This window comes from Mustela erminea, chromosome 19, assembly GCF_009829155.1.
Source record: "Mustela erminea isolate mMusErm1 chromosome 19, mMusErm1.Pri, whole genome shotgun sequence".
Classification (NCBI taxonomy): domain Eukaryota; kingdom Metazoa; phylum Chordata; class Mammalia; order Carnivora; family Mustelidae; genus Mustela; species Mustela erminea.
In genome coordinates, this window is record NC_045632.1 from 30,844,168 (window position 1) to 30,861,407 (window position 17,240).

The 17,240-nt window shown below is 36.4% G+C and overlaps 1 protein-coding gene across 9 annotated transcripts in view; it reads left to right on the forward strand.

Moving 5' to 3' along the window:
- The window catches only part of CHD9 (chromodomain helicase DNA binding protein 9), a 222,748-nt gene that overhangs the window by 57,098 nt on the left and 148,410 nt on the right, over positions 1-17,240 (forward strand). The window contains exon 2 of one of the 9 annotated variants that reach the window (XM_032325863.1): positions 12,713-12,779. The exons of the other annotated variants lie outside the window; for them this stretch is intronic. The gene's annotated coding sequence lies outside the window, so the exon portion shown is untranslated. The remainder of the gene's footprint in view (positions 1-12,712; positions 12,780-17,240) is intronic. 9 annotated transcript variants of the gene reach the window in all.

Here is a 17,240-nt window from a genome sequence, read left to right on the forward strand (position 1 = left end):
GAGAAGACAAAAATGAAATCTTAGGTTAAAGGATAAAGGAAAACTGAAATAATAGATCTACTGGGAAAATTCCATTATATATCAGTATAGTGAATACAGAACATTGGTAACAATATGGAAACTTAAGGCATTTGGTTAGAGTGAAAATTAATCATGAAACTATTATTGTCATAAATGTTTGAAAAACTTTGAAAGCCAAAAAATTGGAATCAGAAGAGATTTATGGACACTGAGGAGACAGAATGATTTTGTTGTAACCTTTTAAATGTCTTGTAGCTATTGTGGTCTTAGGGTGATTAACCCGTCTTAACTATTCAGATTACTTACATGATAGAAGACTTAGATTTTTTACACTTAACTTACTTTGTGAATATAAGTTGCCACATTCCAGTTTTATAACTGTCTTCTGACACTGTTTCCTTTTACTTGTTTGGGCTTCCGTCACATCGGTTCTACCCCTGAGTTTTACCAGTCTGTGAATACTCAGGTCAAATTCCACCTTGGGAATAAGATCATTTCTTGTCATTGTAGCCCTTAGGGATTTCTCCTTCCCATGAGACCATAGCATTACTATTTGTCTCACTTACTTGACATCACGTAAAACTTCCTGACCTTATCTCCACTGTATTTCTTTTAATTTTGTGGGAACACCTTTTGCTCCTCCCTTTTAGAAACAGTTGGAAAGCTGATTAAGTGATAAGGGAAAACTCAGAGAAGGGAAATCCACTTTGAGCTGTAATTCATTCTCTGAACTCCAGGTCACTCACATCCATTCGTTCATTAAACAGATTAATTATTGATTCCTTTATTAATCAATTTATTATATAACAATTTATTAAGTGATTCCTACCTTGTAGAATTTATAGTCTAATAGTGGAAACAGATAAGTAAATAACAGGGAAAGTAATTAGCAGGGAAACAGGGCAAGTAAATAACAAATGTAAAATTACAACTTGTAGAGAAGTCAATAAAGGAAGAGACTAGACTGCTGTGGAAAAAAATGGGGATGATCGTAGATTGTGTGGTCAGAAACGTCTCTCTCAGGTGGTGGTATTTAAGTGGAGACAAAAAATAAGCTAGATAGGGAAAGAGTTTCTTGGAAAAGAAAATAATGTATGAAGGCAAGAAAGCTTAATAGGTTGGAAGAAATGAAGGAAGTTTAGGGTGGCAGGAGTATAATAACAGAGGAAAACCATGCAAGGTGAGAGATAGGCAGAGAGCAGATCATACAGGACCTTACAGGGCATTTTGAAGACCTGGATTTTACTAAGGATGTTGCAATCAATCATTGAAGATTTTGAAGTAGGGGAGTACTGTGCTTTAGATTTCAAGAATGACACTTTGGTTAAGAATGGATTAGAGAAAGGCAAGGATGAAAGCAAAGACTACTACCACAGTTGTTGAGGTAAGATGATGACAGCTGGCACTAGGGTAGCAATATCATCTGATTTGATAGAGACAGAGAGGAGATGGGAATGGCAGGGGCATTGACAACTTCATGACGGATTAGATATTAAAGGGAAGATGTCAAAGTGACCTCCAGGTTCCCGGCTTGAGGACCTAGAAAGATGATGGTGAGATTTACTGAGATGAACATGGGGAGAAGAAAAGGTTTGGCAAGAAATTAAGTTTTGAACACCGTTCCCAGGCAAGACCTTGGGAAGGTAGAAGGCTGGGGGTGGGGGGCTATCTTTATCTGAATGATAGTGGTCTTCGTTGGAATAGGTGTAATTATGTATATGGCACCATATTACAACGTACTTATAAGGTGTGTTTTGAGACGAGCAGGCTTCATATTTGTGTTAGAAAAATTGGTAACTGAAATGATCTTTTTAACAATGCAGCTTTTGAAAGTCTATTTGTGAAGATTTTCTTAATACAGCTTTTATTAGATAAGTTTTGAGAAAAAACCTGTAGTATTAGATGGGTTTTGGTATTATTTGGGTGATGGTGCAGAATTCAGAAGTCTTACAATCTTGATGTTCTCAAGAAAGTTGGCACTCTTTAAAGTTATTAGCTTGTAGGCAGCCTGATATTATATTTATCATTTTTAATGAGGCTTCTGGTGTTTATGGGTAAAAATTATAAGTGCAGGCCATTAGGAGCTATTATTTATCAAATAACTATAGATACTGATGTTTCTGTTATAATTTGTCATTAACTTAGCAAATATCTTTTTTTTTTACTGTACTTTTAAAACATTTTTTAACCAGTAATTTTAAATATTGTTATTGCTACAAAGGGACACAGTTGAAATCTGAAGAGAAAAAAAAAGAAAGATTATTTTTCTTATTTAGTGGTCATTTCAGTTTGGTTTACTTGACTTAAGCAGCTACAGTATAAAGTGTATTAAATTTTATACTATTGGAAATCAATGGCTATGCTTCTGAATGATAACTGCTAATGTATCTTATTCTTTTATAAGAAAGAGGAAAAAAGGGGTGCTGGGTGGCTCAGTGGGTTAATCCTTTGCCTTCAGCTCAGGTCATGATCCCAAGATCCTGGTATTGAGCCCTGCATGGGGCCCTCTGCTTAGCAGGGAGCCTGCTTCGCCCCCCTCTCTCTCTGCCTGCCTCTCTGCCTACTTGGGATCTCTGTAGGTCAAATAAATAAAATCTTTAAAAAAAAAAAAAAAAGGAAAAAATGGCTAGGATAATGGTTATTTTACATAAAGTTTGTTTCATCTTAAAATTTTGTGCTTTATTACACATTACTAAGTAAATTCAAAGTTACTCTTTTTTTCATGGAATTAGCTGGAATTCAGTATTTTTTTCCAGTTATGTTATCTTTTACAGTGTTTATCTTTAAAACGGCAATTAAATATTTATTCATTAAAAATTTTTCTTCAATCAAGGAACTGGAAAGCTTTTCCTAAAATAAATCTAGGGATTCAAGATTCTACATTTAGTGCACTTATTTAGTCCATTTTATAGATGAAGAAACTGAGCTACAGAGAAACTGAGTTGCCTCAGCTTTCTAGTATTAGGGAATATTTTATATCAGGTTGCATAAATTAGTGAATTCACTACATATCGAAATACAAGAATACACTTAGTTCTGATTTGGTGAATGTGTGTTCAGATCAGTAGTAAAGTTTACATAAATCATTTCAGAAACCATCCTATATTTACTTACCAATATTAATTTGAATGACATGTACTCTAAATGGTGACTTAAAAATATTTACTTATGAAAAAAAAAAAATCTTTAAAAAAAAAAAAAAAAAGGGGCGCCTGGGTGGCTCAGTGGGTTAAGCCGCTGCCTTCGGCTCGGGTCATGATCTCAGGGTCCTGGGATCGAGCCCCGCATCGGGCTCTCTGCTCAGCAGGGAGCCTGCTTCCTCCTCTCTCTCTGCCTGCCTCTCTGCCTACTTGTGATCTCTCTCTCTGTCCAATAAATAAATTTAAAAAATCTTTAAAAAAAAAATATTTACTTATGACTCATCTTGTTTCAGTTAGGTTTTTAATTTTTTGATAAGTTTCAGAAAAGTATATGTCATAAGTTTATAGCTCTATGATTTATTATAAAGTAAACATCTCTGTAACCACAACCTAGGTCAAGGAATAGAATGTTATCGGCAACCCCCAAGCTTCTCTCATACTCCCTTCGAATCATCACTTCCTTTCACCCTCCCAGAGATGACCACCATGCTGACTTCTAAAATCATAGAGTAGTTTTGGCTGTTTTTGAACTTTATATAAGTGAAATTATATAGTATGTGTTCTTTTGCTTAATATTATATTTTATAATATTAGTAATTTTTTTAAAGATTTTATTTATTTATTTGACAGACAGAGATCACAAGTAGGCAGAGAGAGGGTGTGGGTAAGCAGGCTCCCTGCTGAGCAGAGAGCCTGATGCGGGGCTCGATTCCAGGACCCTGAGATCATGACCTCAGCCAAAGGCAGAGGCTTAACCCACTGAGCCACCCAGGTGCCCCGAATATTAATAACATTATGAGACTAATCTGGTTTTGTTTTGTTTTGTTAATTTTTAAAGATTTTATTTATTTATTTATTTGAGAGAGAGATTGAGGGAACAAGTGGGAGATGGGAGAAGGGTCAGAGGGAGAACCAAACTCCCTGTGGAGCAGGGAGCCCAATACAGGACTCGATCCCAGGACCCTGGTGTCATGACCTGAGCCAAAGGTAGATACTTAACCCACTGAGTCACCCAGGTGCCCAATTTGTGTTTTTCCATGTAGAAGTAGTTCAGTCATTCTCATTGCTGTTGATTCTAATGTAGGATGAAAACATTTTCAGTTTGGAACTGTTGTAATACTGACTGATAAACGAACATTTCTAACATTTCTGTACATGACTTTTGGTGTGCACACATTTCTGTGGCATATATATTTCTAGAAGTAGAAAAATTGGTCAAGGATATGCATATATTCAATTTTACCGGTAAAGCTATATCATTTTCCAGATTTGTTGTTCCAATTTATACTTGTTTTAGCAGTGTGTGAGAATGCCAGTTGCTTTATATTCAGTTATGTGGTTTGATTAAAATACCACTCTATAGTATTTGAAAAATCTTGTGTTCTTTTTTAAAAACCCCCAAATATGAATTGATGGGTAGGTATTTCTACCTAGTAAAACATAAATGAGTACCTCTATTATGCCTGTTGGATTATGGCATATTCAAACAAAACATAGTTTTTTGTTTTCAGAGTTTTCAAATAAGAGATCTTTTCTCTATCCTTAAAAATGTTTGGTTTTGCAACACAGTGACTAGTACAGCATTTTAGGGGATATGGTTTGGAAAGAATGAAAAAAATAACATATCTAACTTAAAAAATCTTAAAGGAGACATGAAAAAAAATCAGCAAAATGAATATGGTAACTATTTGGTGACATGTACATGGTACTTAGAAATAAGGCCCTGGGGAAGGAGGAGGAAAAGTATTATAAAGATGTATATCATTCCTGAGATGAATAGTGTTATATCAGAAATGGCCAAAGCTCGCAGGGCTACTAACAGGGTTATATATCATTATGTATATAGGGACCCAATGAATTGCTTTCCTGGTATATTCTTGGTCAGAGACCTCAAGGAAGGCAATGAAATGCTATACGGTCTCATTAAGGTAGTGAGAAATTGAGTTTTATATCTTTATTATATTCTAGTAGAAAGAAAAAATGTTTTAAATAATTTATAGTATTCCAGAAAAAGTGGAATTGAGTTTCTCAAGGATTTGAATGTGAAATCGCATCTTAGAAGATGTATTGAGGAAGATGTGTCAACATTTGACTGAATTCGAAATGCTAAGTAAATGGATTTGATAGAAATGAAGTCACTGCATAAAACCTTATGTCTATTAAACTACTTTAAATGAATCAGAAAGGCAAGGAAAGCTATAAGAAAGAAAATCCCAAGATAGTGTAGTGTCATAGAAGCTGAGAGAATTTTCAGAAGGCAGAGGGTTACTTGAACTGAATTCAGGAAACATTTCTACAGCTTTTGTGATAGGCCAAGCAGACTGGTAACTGGTACTGCAGATGAATAAGTCATGGGCCTTGTTGTTTAAGCATTCAGTGCCTAAATGGTATCTGTATCATAGATGGGAGATGCATGGATGATTGGAGGCTTCATATAGAAGATGGCAATTGTTAGTTCAGCTTCTGTCACTTTTGTTAGTGATGGCAAGTTTCTTAGTGGTCAGATGCAGGTTGAGAGAACATTTGGATTTGCCTAGGAGCTTTAGTCACCTTTGGAAGTATAGTTTCAGTAATTTTATCAGGGCAGAAAGTGAAGTGCAAGAGGTTAACAAGCAAGTGGGTATTTGATAAATGAAGACAGTTGATCACTTATTCTCAATATTTGTCACTGTATGGAAGGATAGACATAAGGTGATTTTGTGTGTGCGTTTTTGTTAAGGTAGGAGAGACCTACTGCCTAAAGTTAGAAGGGAAGCAGGTAATTGCAAAGGGATGATTAAAGATCCTAGACAGAGTTGGAATGTATGTGGGTGTAAGTTGCTTAAAAGCTAGATGGAATGGTATTAAGAGGCGAAAGGTTTATCTTTGGAAAAAAGTCATGCTTCCTCTTCTGAGAACAGCTAGAAGAAAAAGGATAGAAGCAAAGAGAGAAACATGCTTCCGAAAAGGTGACTGGCGAGTTTCAACTGGAAAATCTTGGAAGAGTAAGTAAGAGGCAGGATTTTCCTGGGGTGAGTTGGGGGTAGTTAGGATTGAAGGCTTGAGGAGATAGCCTAAAAGCATAGGGAAATGAATTTAAACACTTTCTAAGCAAAAACAAGGACCACCTTGTTTTAATACCATTCTTGTTTTAATACTGTGCCAGCCATATAACAAATATTATAAATATGCAGAAATATTAATTGAATTGGGCTGAGGTCTGGAGGTCACATTACATTGGTATTGTTAATAGAATATGGTAGGTTGAGTGAATTGAAAATGGTCACAAGGATATTGAAGCAATAGAGATTATTAGCAAAAGAATCGGAGGAGGTCTGGGGAAGCTTAATAGTCATGGGAGAGTTTGAATGACTCTTGGGAAATCAGAAATGAGATGACAGGTGTGAGAGGAAAAGCTGCATTTATTAAGTGCTTTCTATGTTTTAGGAACTTTGAATGTATTTCTAAACTGTAGATATTTCTAAACCATTCAAAAACCCTGCGAGTTAGGTGGTGGTAATCCGCCTGGGTCTCAATTTTTAATGTATTTCAAACTTTGGAAAATTGTGCATTTAAATCAATTTCCTGTTTTTAACATTAATTGAAATTTATTTGGTTATATGATATATATTTATACTTCATTTAGTTAGGGGTATGATTGATGTTCAGGACTGCTTCAGATAGACAGCTTGACCTGACTCATTAGCAACTGGGAAACTTAAAATCTGTTTTCAGCATCAGCCCAAAATTAGTTACCCTCAGTCGTCTTTTACCAAGAGTAGAGATGAGATTATGTTTTAAAGATTTCCCTTTCTGTGAGATGCAAAGCAAGACTAAATTAAATGTGAATGCCAACAAAGTAAATAATTGAATTTAGGAAATCACTATCTGCAAAGGGAGATGTTAATATAAACATTAAATGAGTGCTATTTGGTTTTCAGGTCTTTTAAAGCAAGGAGTCTTTTTTTTTTTTTTTTTAAGATTTTATTTTAAGTAATCTCTACACCCCACGTGGGGCTCATACTTAACAACCCTGAGATCAAGACTTGAGTGCTCTACCAACTGAGTCAGCCAGGCACCCCTGAATCCTTTGTTTTTTGAAAATCCTACTGTGAAATAATCCACATAAAGCACTGTGTAAATGGTTTTCAATCTGGGCTCTTTGGAGCACTGGGTAATCTTTAGCCACTGGAAGGAAGAGAGGGCTTTAGGCCTCACCTTCACCCATTTCCTCACCAATAAAAGATTTCTCCCTGAATATTCAGCTTTTATAGATCTTACAGATTTAGATTTTGAGTAGGATTTTCTCTCTCTCTCTCTTTTTTAAAAGACTTATTTATTTGACAGAGAGAGACACAGCAAGAGAGGGAACACAAGCAGGGGGAGTGGGAGAGGGAGAAGCAGGCTTCCCACCCAGCAGAGAGCCCAATGTAGGGTTCGATCCCAGGACACTGGGATCATGACCTGAGCCAAAGGCAGACACTTAACAAACCACCCAGGGATCCCTTGAGTAGAGGCTGTGCCATTTTACATTACTAATAGCAATGTATGGGATTTCCAATCTTTCCACATCCTTTCAAACACTTGTAATTTTTCATTTTAAAAATAATATTCTTAGTAGTTGAGAAGTGATATCTCATTGTGATTTTGATTTGCATTGTCCTAATGATTGCCATTGAGTATCTCTGTTTATTGGCCATTCCTGTATCTTCTTTGGATAAGTGTGTAGTGAAGTCCTTTGTCCATTTTTTTTTTTTTTAAGATTTTTATTTATTTATTTGACAGATCACAAGCAAGCAGAGAGGCAGGCAGAGAGAAAGGAGGAAGCAGGCGAGGCACGGCTTGATCCCAGGACCCTGGGACCATGACTCGAGCCAAAGGCAGAGGCTTTAACCCACTGAGCCACCCAGGCGCCCCGCTTTGTCCATTTTTAATTAAGCTGGGTTGTTTATAGTAGTGAGTTTATAGGAGTTCTTTATTAATTCTAGATATTAAACTTTTATCAGATATATTATTTGCATATTATTTTGACCCATTCTGTGGGTTATCTTTTTACTCTCTTGATAGTATTCTTTTGTGCACAAGTTTTTAATTTTTTTGAAGCCCAATTTATGTTTTTCTTTCTTTTGTTACCTGTGTTTTTTATGTATTTAAGAAACCACTGCCAATCCAAAATCATGAAGATTTGCCCGTATGTTTTCTTCTAATAGTGTTACAGTTTTAGCTCTTAAATTTAGATCTTTGATATATTTCTGTTGATTTTTTTTTTTAATGGTATAAGGTAAGAGCTCAGCTTTATTCTTTTGCAGGTGGCTATCTAGTTTTCCCAACATCAGCTGTAGAACAGACTGTTTTTTTTCCCTACTGAATGTTCTTGGCGCCCTTGTCAAAAATTAATTGACTACATGAGGGTTTCTTTCTGGGCTTTCTGTTCCGTTCGTCTCCTTAGGCCAATAACACTTTGTTTTGATTACTGTAGTTTTGTAGTAAGTTTTGAAAGTGGGAAGTGTGGGTATTCCAACTTTGTTCTTTTTCAAGATTGTTTTGGCTATTCATGATCCCTTGCAATTCTATATATTTAAAGATGAGTTTTTCTATATACACAAAAAATCATTGGGATTTTTATAGGAATTGCATTGAATGTGTAGATTGCTTCGAGCAGTATTGTTGTCTTAACAATATTAAGTCTTTCGATGCATGTACACAGGATGTCTTTCCATTGATTTAGATCTACTTTAGTCCCTTTCAGTACTGTTTAAAAAAAAAAAAAGATTTTATTTATTTATTTGACAGAGAGAGATCGCAAGTGGGGGGCGGGGGAGGAGAAGCAGGCTCCCTGCTGAGCTGAGAGCCAGATGCAGGGCTTGATCCCAGGACCCTGAGATCATGACCTAGCTGAAGACAGAGGCTTAACCCACTGAGCTACCCAGGCACCCCTCAGCACTGTTTTGTCTTCAAAATGATCTAGTTTTCAGTGTATACATCTTACATGTGATTCATTAAATTTATTCCTATTATTTATTTTCAAGATTTTATTTATTTATTTATTTGAGAGAGAGTGAGTGAGAGAGAGCATGAGAGGGGGGAAGGTCAGAGGGAGAAGCAGACTCCCCGTGGAGCTGGGAGCCGGATGCGGGACTTGATCCTGGGATTCCAGGATCATGACCTGAGTCAAAGATAGTCGCTTAACCAATAGAGCCACCCAGGTGCCCAATTTTTATTTTTTTATAATACTATTGTAAATGGAATTGTTTTTTAAAATTTCCTTTCCGGAATGTTGATTTGCTGTCTTAAAGAAGTGCAACTGATTTTTCTTAAATTATCCTAGAATTTTGTTGAATTTGTTTATTAGCTTTAGCAGTTTACATGCATGTGCGTGTGTGTTTTTACAGTATTCTGCATATAAGATCATGTTATCTGTGAACAAGATAATTGTACTTCTTCCTTTCTAACCTAGATGTCCTTTATTTTTCCTTTCTTGCCTATTTTCTCTGGCTGGATTTTTCAGTACTATATTGGATAGAAGCGGTGAGGGTGGGAATCCTTGACTTGTTCCTGATCTTGGGACAAAAGCTTTCATTCTCTTACCATTGAGTTTGATGTTAGCTCTAAGTTGTTCATACATGGCCTTTCTTTTCCTGTTTTAGTCAGTATTCTTTTTTTTTTTTTTAAAGATTTTATTTATTTATTTGACAGAGATCACAAGTAGGCAGAGAGGCTGAGAGAGAGAGAGGGAGGAAGCAGGCTCCTTGCTGAGCAGAGAGCCTGATGCAGGGCTCGATCCCTCTACCCTGGGATAATGACCTGAGCTGAAGGCAGAGGCATAACCCACTGAGCCACCCAGGCGCCCCTTTAGGCAGTATTCTAATCATAAAAGGGTTTGGAAGGGCGTTAGATTTTGTCAAATGCTTTTTTTGCATCACCTGATATGATGTGCTTTTACCTTTATTAATATAGTATATTACATTGATTGGCTTTTGTATGTTAATTACCTTTACATGGGTGCTGGGTGCTCAGTGGGTTAAACCACTGCCTTCGGCTCAGGTCATGATCTCGGGGTCCTGGGATAATTTCCACTTGTTCATATAATATACTCTATGTGTACATATATGTATATGTATAATATGCTGCTGGATTTGGTCTGCTAGTATTTTCTTGACAATTTCTGCATCTGTATTCATAAGAGATATTAGTCTTTAGTGTCTTGTGTTTTTGGTTTGGGGTTTTTTCCCTTGTAATGTCTTTGGCTTCATTATCAGGGTAATGTTAGCTTCACAACATGAGTTATAGAGTACTTCTGATCTTTCACTTTTGTGGAAGAATTTGAGAGTCATTGGTGTCAATTCTTTAAATATTTGGTAGACTTCATCATGAAAACTATCTGGTCCTGGGCTTTTCTTTGTTGGGTGTTTTTTTTTTTTTTTTTAAAGATTTTATTTATTTATTTGACAGAGAGAGATCACAAGCAGGCAGAGAGGCAGGCAGAGAGAGAGAGGAGGAAGCCAGCTCCCTGCCGAGCAAAGAGCCCCATGCGGGGCTCGATCCCAGGACCCTGAAATCATGACCTGAGCTGGAGGCAGCGGCCCAACCTACTGAGCCACCCAAGCGCCCCTGTTGGGTGGTTTTTGATGACCGATTCAATCTTACTTGTTTTAGGTCTATTTATATTTTCTACTTATTTTCTTATCAATTTTGGTAGCTTATGTGACATACAGTTTTTCAGTTTCATCTAGGTTTATCCAATTTGTTGGTGCAGTTCATATTGTTCTTACAATAGTATTCTTCTATCAAAAGGACTTACTGTGGGTACCTGGGTGCTCAGTGGGTTAAACCACTGCCTTCGGCTCAGGTCATGATCTCGGGGTCCTGGGATTGAGTTTCCGCATCAGGCTCTCTGCTCAGCAGGGAGCCTGCTTTTCTCTCCCTCTCTCTCTCACTCTCTCTCTCTCTCTGCCTGCCTGTCTGCCTACTTGTGATCTCTGTCTGTCAAATAAATAAAGAAAATCTTTTAAAAAAAAAAAAAAGGACTTACTATGCTTATATAAAAAGAGCTTATAAGGTCCTTATATAGACTTGTAAAGTCTATATTGTAAAGTAAAAGTATATATATATATATTTTTTTTAAAGATTTTTAAATTTTATTTATTTGACAGACAGAGATCACTAGTAGGCAGAGAGGCAGGCAGAGATAGAGGAGGAAGCAGGCTCCCTACTGAGCAGAGCCCGAAGCGGGGCTCGATCCCAGGACCCTGGGGCCATGACCTGAGCCGAAGGCAGAGGCTTTAACCCACTGAGTCACCCAGGCGCCCCAGTAAAAGTATATATTAATATCCTCTTTTGATCCTGTTTTTAATAATTTGGATCTTCTAGACAGTCTAGTTAAAGATTTCTGAATTTTATTGATCTTCTCAGAGAACTAATGTTAGATTTCATTGATTTTGCTCTATTGTCTTTTTCTTTATTTCATTTCTCTACACTCTAATCTTCATTACTTCTTTTCTTCTCCTTCCTTTGGACCTAGTTTGCTCATTTCCTTAAGGTGTACAGTTAGGTTAGCAATTAGATTTTTTTGTAATGTAATTGTTTACAAGCATGAGTTTCTCTTAGAGCATTGTTTTTGCTTTATCTCGTAAGTTTTGCTATGTTGTATTTTCAGTTTTATTCATCTGAGGGAATTTTGTAGTATCTCTTTATTTTTTAGATAGGATTTTTCACATTTCATTAAGCTGGAAATATTTTGTTTGTAGGTTTGAAAAGAGAAACTGTAGGGGAGACCTAATTCTTCAAGAATTTGAAGGTTGTCATAATTAGGTTTATTTAAACAGTCACGAATTAGATGTCTAGGAAGGCAGGAAGAAAAGTGAATTTTTAAAAAAACTTTTTAACAGGTATTAAATATACCTTAACAGGGGTTGTTCTAGAAATTCAGATACCTTTTTTCTTTATTTTTTTTTAAATGAAGAAATGGTGAATTCAAGTTTGCCAGCTTTTTATTTTGCCAAATAAGGATATTCTTTTAAATGACATATATCTCCTATTGTTACCATTTTAGTCATAAAAAATGTTTCTGGGTACAACTTAGGTGTTTTGGTCACTGTCAATGAGAGAGTTTCTATTTGCTATCTTAAAATAACTAAATGTTTATAACCACCAGTGATAAGATTTTACCACAGTAAAAATGTTAGTCAAGCCAGAGAAGAAATTTTAAACCGTGAAATAGCTCCCTTTTGCCTCTAGGATAAAGTCCAGATTTCTTAACATGGCTAATTTAAAGCCTTGGATATCTGACCTCTGCCTGCCTTGGCATCTCTGGCTAGTAGTATGCTCTAGCCACACCAGTCTATTGAGTAGTTCCTGAAATGCTATGTCCTCCCTCACCTCTGGGCATGTCTTGTAGTGTTCTCACTGTGCTCTTACCAGTTTTAGGGATAATTCGAGAGAGTGATGGGATTATAAAAGACTTGTTTCCTATCCTAATAGGGATTACCGCTTCCTTTATTTAGTGCTTTCTAATCCCCCTTTGAGGCAGACAGGACTGTAGTTAATAGTTTGCGTTGTTTTTTTTTTCCCAGATGAAAACAAATCATATGTGATCTTCTCAAAGTCCTACAGCTAGAAGGTAGAAGAGCCAGGACTCAGGTCTATGTTTTGTTTTGTTTTTATTTAAGTATCCTGTTCTTTCTAATTCCTGTGCAGACATTCACTGATTTAGCAAAAATTTATTGTGTGCCTGCTATGCCAGACAACATACTAAGGAAACAAAGAGGACAACGGTGTTCCTTTTTTCCCCCAGGCCATACAGCCTAGTGGAGAGAAAAGAAAAATATAATTCTTACTATAATGGAGTGTTATTTGTAGTATGGACAGGTTATAAGACAGACAGTTGAGTCAGAAGAAGCCTTCTATAGGAGGTAAATCCCAAACTGAATTTTCCCCAAGTATAAATTTGAAATAGCTATGGGTAATTCATAAACAAAGTAAAAAGTAATGTAACACAAATTTAATACTGTGCAGAAATCCTGAAGGGATGACTAATAGAAAGCTGAATAATTTGGTAGGACTCAGTGCTGCTCATATTAAATGGGATGAAACTCTTGAATGTGTTGAGCTTACTGGGAAGCCTAATTCATTTAGTAGAAATATACTGAGGGATTTATTTGGAAAATATAGAGATGTCTTGAAAAAAAAAGCAACTATTAGACATTCAGGAAGTCAGTTTACCTCTGAAGTAAGTTTATATGTGTATTATATACACATATAATATATATATATAAATCCTGTTTGGGAACACAGTCAATGATGTTATTTTTTCTCTGAAGGCCCAGTTCAAATGTTGCCTCATCTCTATGCCTTTACCCATCTTTTCCAGAAATAATTAATTGCCACCTAATATAACATTGTGCCGTGTATGCATCTCCGCCAAGGCATGCATCTCTGCTCGTTTACGTGTTTTCTTCCCCTCTGCATTATGAACTTTGGGAAGGCTAGAGTTCTGTCCCATTGGTGTACAGTCCTCGTGTCATTGGCATCAATAAATGTAGAAATGAAGATCGAGAAGTAGTTTTACTTTGATTCTAAATACTTGTCTCAACCTTAAAAGAATTCTGTCCTCCATATATTTTATTTTACTGTACTGGATTGAGAAGGTCCCTACAGCAGTGCTCTAGCTTACATTTCTGCCTTTACTTTTTACTCTTCTCCGTTTGCATGCCCATGGCAGTACTCATCCCTTTCCCTGAATACGTACTTCCTCCCTTGCTGCCGTTTCTTTATTCCGAAGCTTTTCCTGAATAACTTGCTAAGTATGCTCTCTTCTCTTTATAAATTATCTTAACTTGCTAAGTATGCTCTCTTCTCTTTATAAATTATCTTATAGATGAGCTTGTACCTCTCTTAGACAGTTACCATATTTTATTCAATATATGATGTGCTTTTCTTGTGCATTACCCCCTGCCTTCTGCGTTTAGATTCTGAACTTCCTGAGGGCAGAAACTTCAGTTTCTGCAGCGTTGCTTTGGATATAATGGATAGTCCATAAGTATTTGCTTAATGAAATAGCAAGTTAAAATTAGATTGACATGATATTTTCATCAAGTTAGAAAATGCTACCTTTACAGAATGAATTACAGCAATAGATCTTCAAGTGGAACTTACATGAGCATTGTGTCATTTGTAGAATGAACTGTTCGAATAGAAAACATGGCTTATGAGATTTTATAAACTTTTTTTTGTAATTTGCCTTTAGTCTCTATTTTTACTTTTTTTTTTTTTTTAAGATTTTATTTATTTATTTGAGAGAGAGGGAGAGAGAACACAGAGTGAGAGGAAGAAGCAGACTCTCCGCTGGGTGGACAGCCCGATATGGGACTCCATCCTAAGATCCCGGCACCATGACCTGAGCCCAGGGCAGGGGCTTAACTGAGTGAGCCACTCAGGCGCCCAGTCTCTATTTTTATAACTAAAGTCAACTATTTACAAATATCTTTTCACATATGGAATGTGTATTTTCATAATATAGTGTTGGTATCTATATTCATTTTCTTAATCATTAGATGTTCCTCTTATGTACTGACTTTTAGCAAAGCACAAGTAATATGTATTGATAATCTTCTATTTACATGTCAAAATTCCCCTTCAGAGATCAGTTATTACTCATCTTTCAAGTGCCTGAAGTTCTTTATCAATTAATGTTTATTGGATGATAAAATAGCAAAATTATTTTCTTAATTAAAATTTTTACTTCTCCCCTATTTTAAATAAGCCTCAGGTTGCATAAATGTAGAAAACATTCTGCTTTAGCACAATCTACCGTCATGTACAAAAATTCAAGGACTATACCAGTTCTTTCCTATATGGACTATTACTGCTCTGATATATCATTTATTTATTTCCAAAGCAGACTCCTAAGAATTGTTGAATGTGTTTTGAGAATTAATGTATAAGAGGTGCCTGGGTGGTCAGTCGTTAAGCATCTACCTTTGGCTCAGATCGTGATCTCAGGGTCCTGGGATCAAGCCCCACATCAGGCTCCCTGCTCTGTGGGAAGCCTGCTTCTAGCTCTACCACTCACCCTGCTTGTGTTCCCTCTCTCGCTGTGTCTCTCTCTCCCTGTCAAATAAATAAAATCTTTTTAAAAAATAAATAAATGTATAAGCATGTAGTAAATCTGTATAAATTCAGAATGTTTTGTATTTTTGTTTAAGTTCACTGTTAATAGCAGAAGGTAGAAATATATACAATAATGTGATATCCTTCCAGTAATTTATTTTCAGCATTCAGTTGGGCTGTAGATTTTTATAGTTGTGGGTTCTGAACTCTTGAAGTAATACATTCTAATTATTCAAAAAATTACTTTAATCATTCTAAGATGCTTATATTTTCCACTTTTAACATCTCTAAAATCTTGGGGTGGTGCCTAGGTGGCTAAGTCAGGTAAACGTCTGACTCTTGGTTTCAGCTCAGATTGTGATCTCAGGGTTATGAGATTGAGCCCCATGTTGGGTTCTGCACTCAGTGTGGAGTCTGCTTGAGATTCTCTCCCTCTCTCTCACCTCTCCTTCCACTCACTCTCTTTCCTTCTGAAATAAATAAATAAATCTTAAAAGAAAATCTCTGAAATTGGGATGTGTCTCAGTACCCATGTGCCAGGTGGGGGTCATGGAGTACTTACCTGTATGTACACACACTTAGTCATAGTTGTTTATATTGCCATGACCAGTTGGGCTATGTACATTAGTACTACATGTGCGTTATTTAAAATGTCTTTTTTGGGGGGCGGTGCCTGGGTGGCTCAGTGGGTTGAAGCCTCTGCCTTCGGCTCTGGTCATGATCCCAAGGTCCTGGGATCAAGCCCTGCATTGGGTTCTCTGCTCAGCAGGGAGCCTGCTTCCCTTCCTCTCTCTCCGCCTGCCTCTTTGCCTGCTTGTGATCTCTGTCTGTCAAATAAATAAATAAAATCTTTTGAAAAAAATAAAAATAAAATGTCTTTTTTTTTTTGTAAGTAGGCTCCACGCCCAGTGCAGAGCCCAACAGAGAGTTTGAACTCACAACCATGAGATAAAGAGTAGAGCACCAAACCAACTGAGCCACCCTGGTGCCCCTAAAATGTCTTTTAAAAATATACTATTTTCCCGTATTTAACCAAAATGTTGTTGATTATGCAGAGAGGCACAGGAACAGAGTAGCAGAGCATAAATTTAATATTAGTGAAGCAAATATTTGTTGTCGAAGGAATGAGAGCAGTTCATATTTACTTACAGAGCAATAATCAAGTATTTTATGGACCAAGCAGACTATCTTAAGGCAGAAGAAATTATCAGATCCTTTTGAATAAGACTAAGTCTAAAATCCTTTGAAATGGTATAGTGCCTTAGTGTAACTGGCAGCATTTTCTTTACTTTTCTTTTTTAACATTATATCAACTAATGATGTACCTCATACTTGATGATATACTGGACTTGGTAACTTTCATTGTATTTCTTTTTTTGTGTTCCTCTTGATAAATAATCATATAACCGTATAAAATCATAAGACATTGATTTCCTGATTAATAACTTATAGATGTTCCCCAGTCTGGAGTCTGAAGCAGAAACTAGTAAGATACGTTCCAGAGAAGTGATGTAACCTACCTTCTATTTTGCCAATGGCCTTCTTCAGTTCAGACCACATAGCCTTTCATCTGCTCTGTCTCACAATTATAAAATCTGGAAAAATAACTTTTTCCATAATTTTCTTCTTCCAAAATCATATATTTGTTAAAGGACTTAGGTACATACCATTGTGATTAATAATAAGGCAGTTTCCAATTAAAGTTAACATAGAATTGGGACCCCTGGGTGGCTCAGTTGACTAAGCCGCTACCTTCAGCTCAGGTCATGATCCCAGGGTCCTGGGATCAAGTCCCACATCTGATTCCTTGCTTAGTGGGAAGCCTGCTTCTCTCTGTCTCTGCCTGCTACTCTGCCTGCTTTTGTGCTCTCTCTGTCTCTGACAAATAAAGTCTTTTTTAAAAAATTAACATAGAATTTTTCAAAAGTATTTGTACATTAAAATAGTGAGCATTTTCTTTAAGAAATTTCTGTTTTCTAATATGGACCTCCC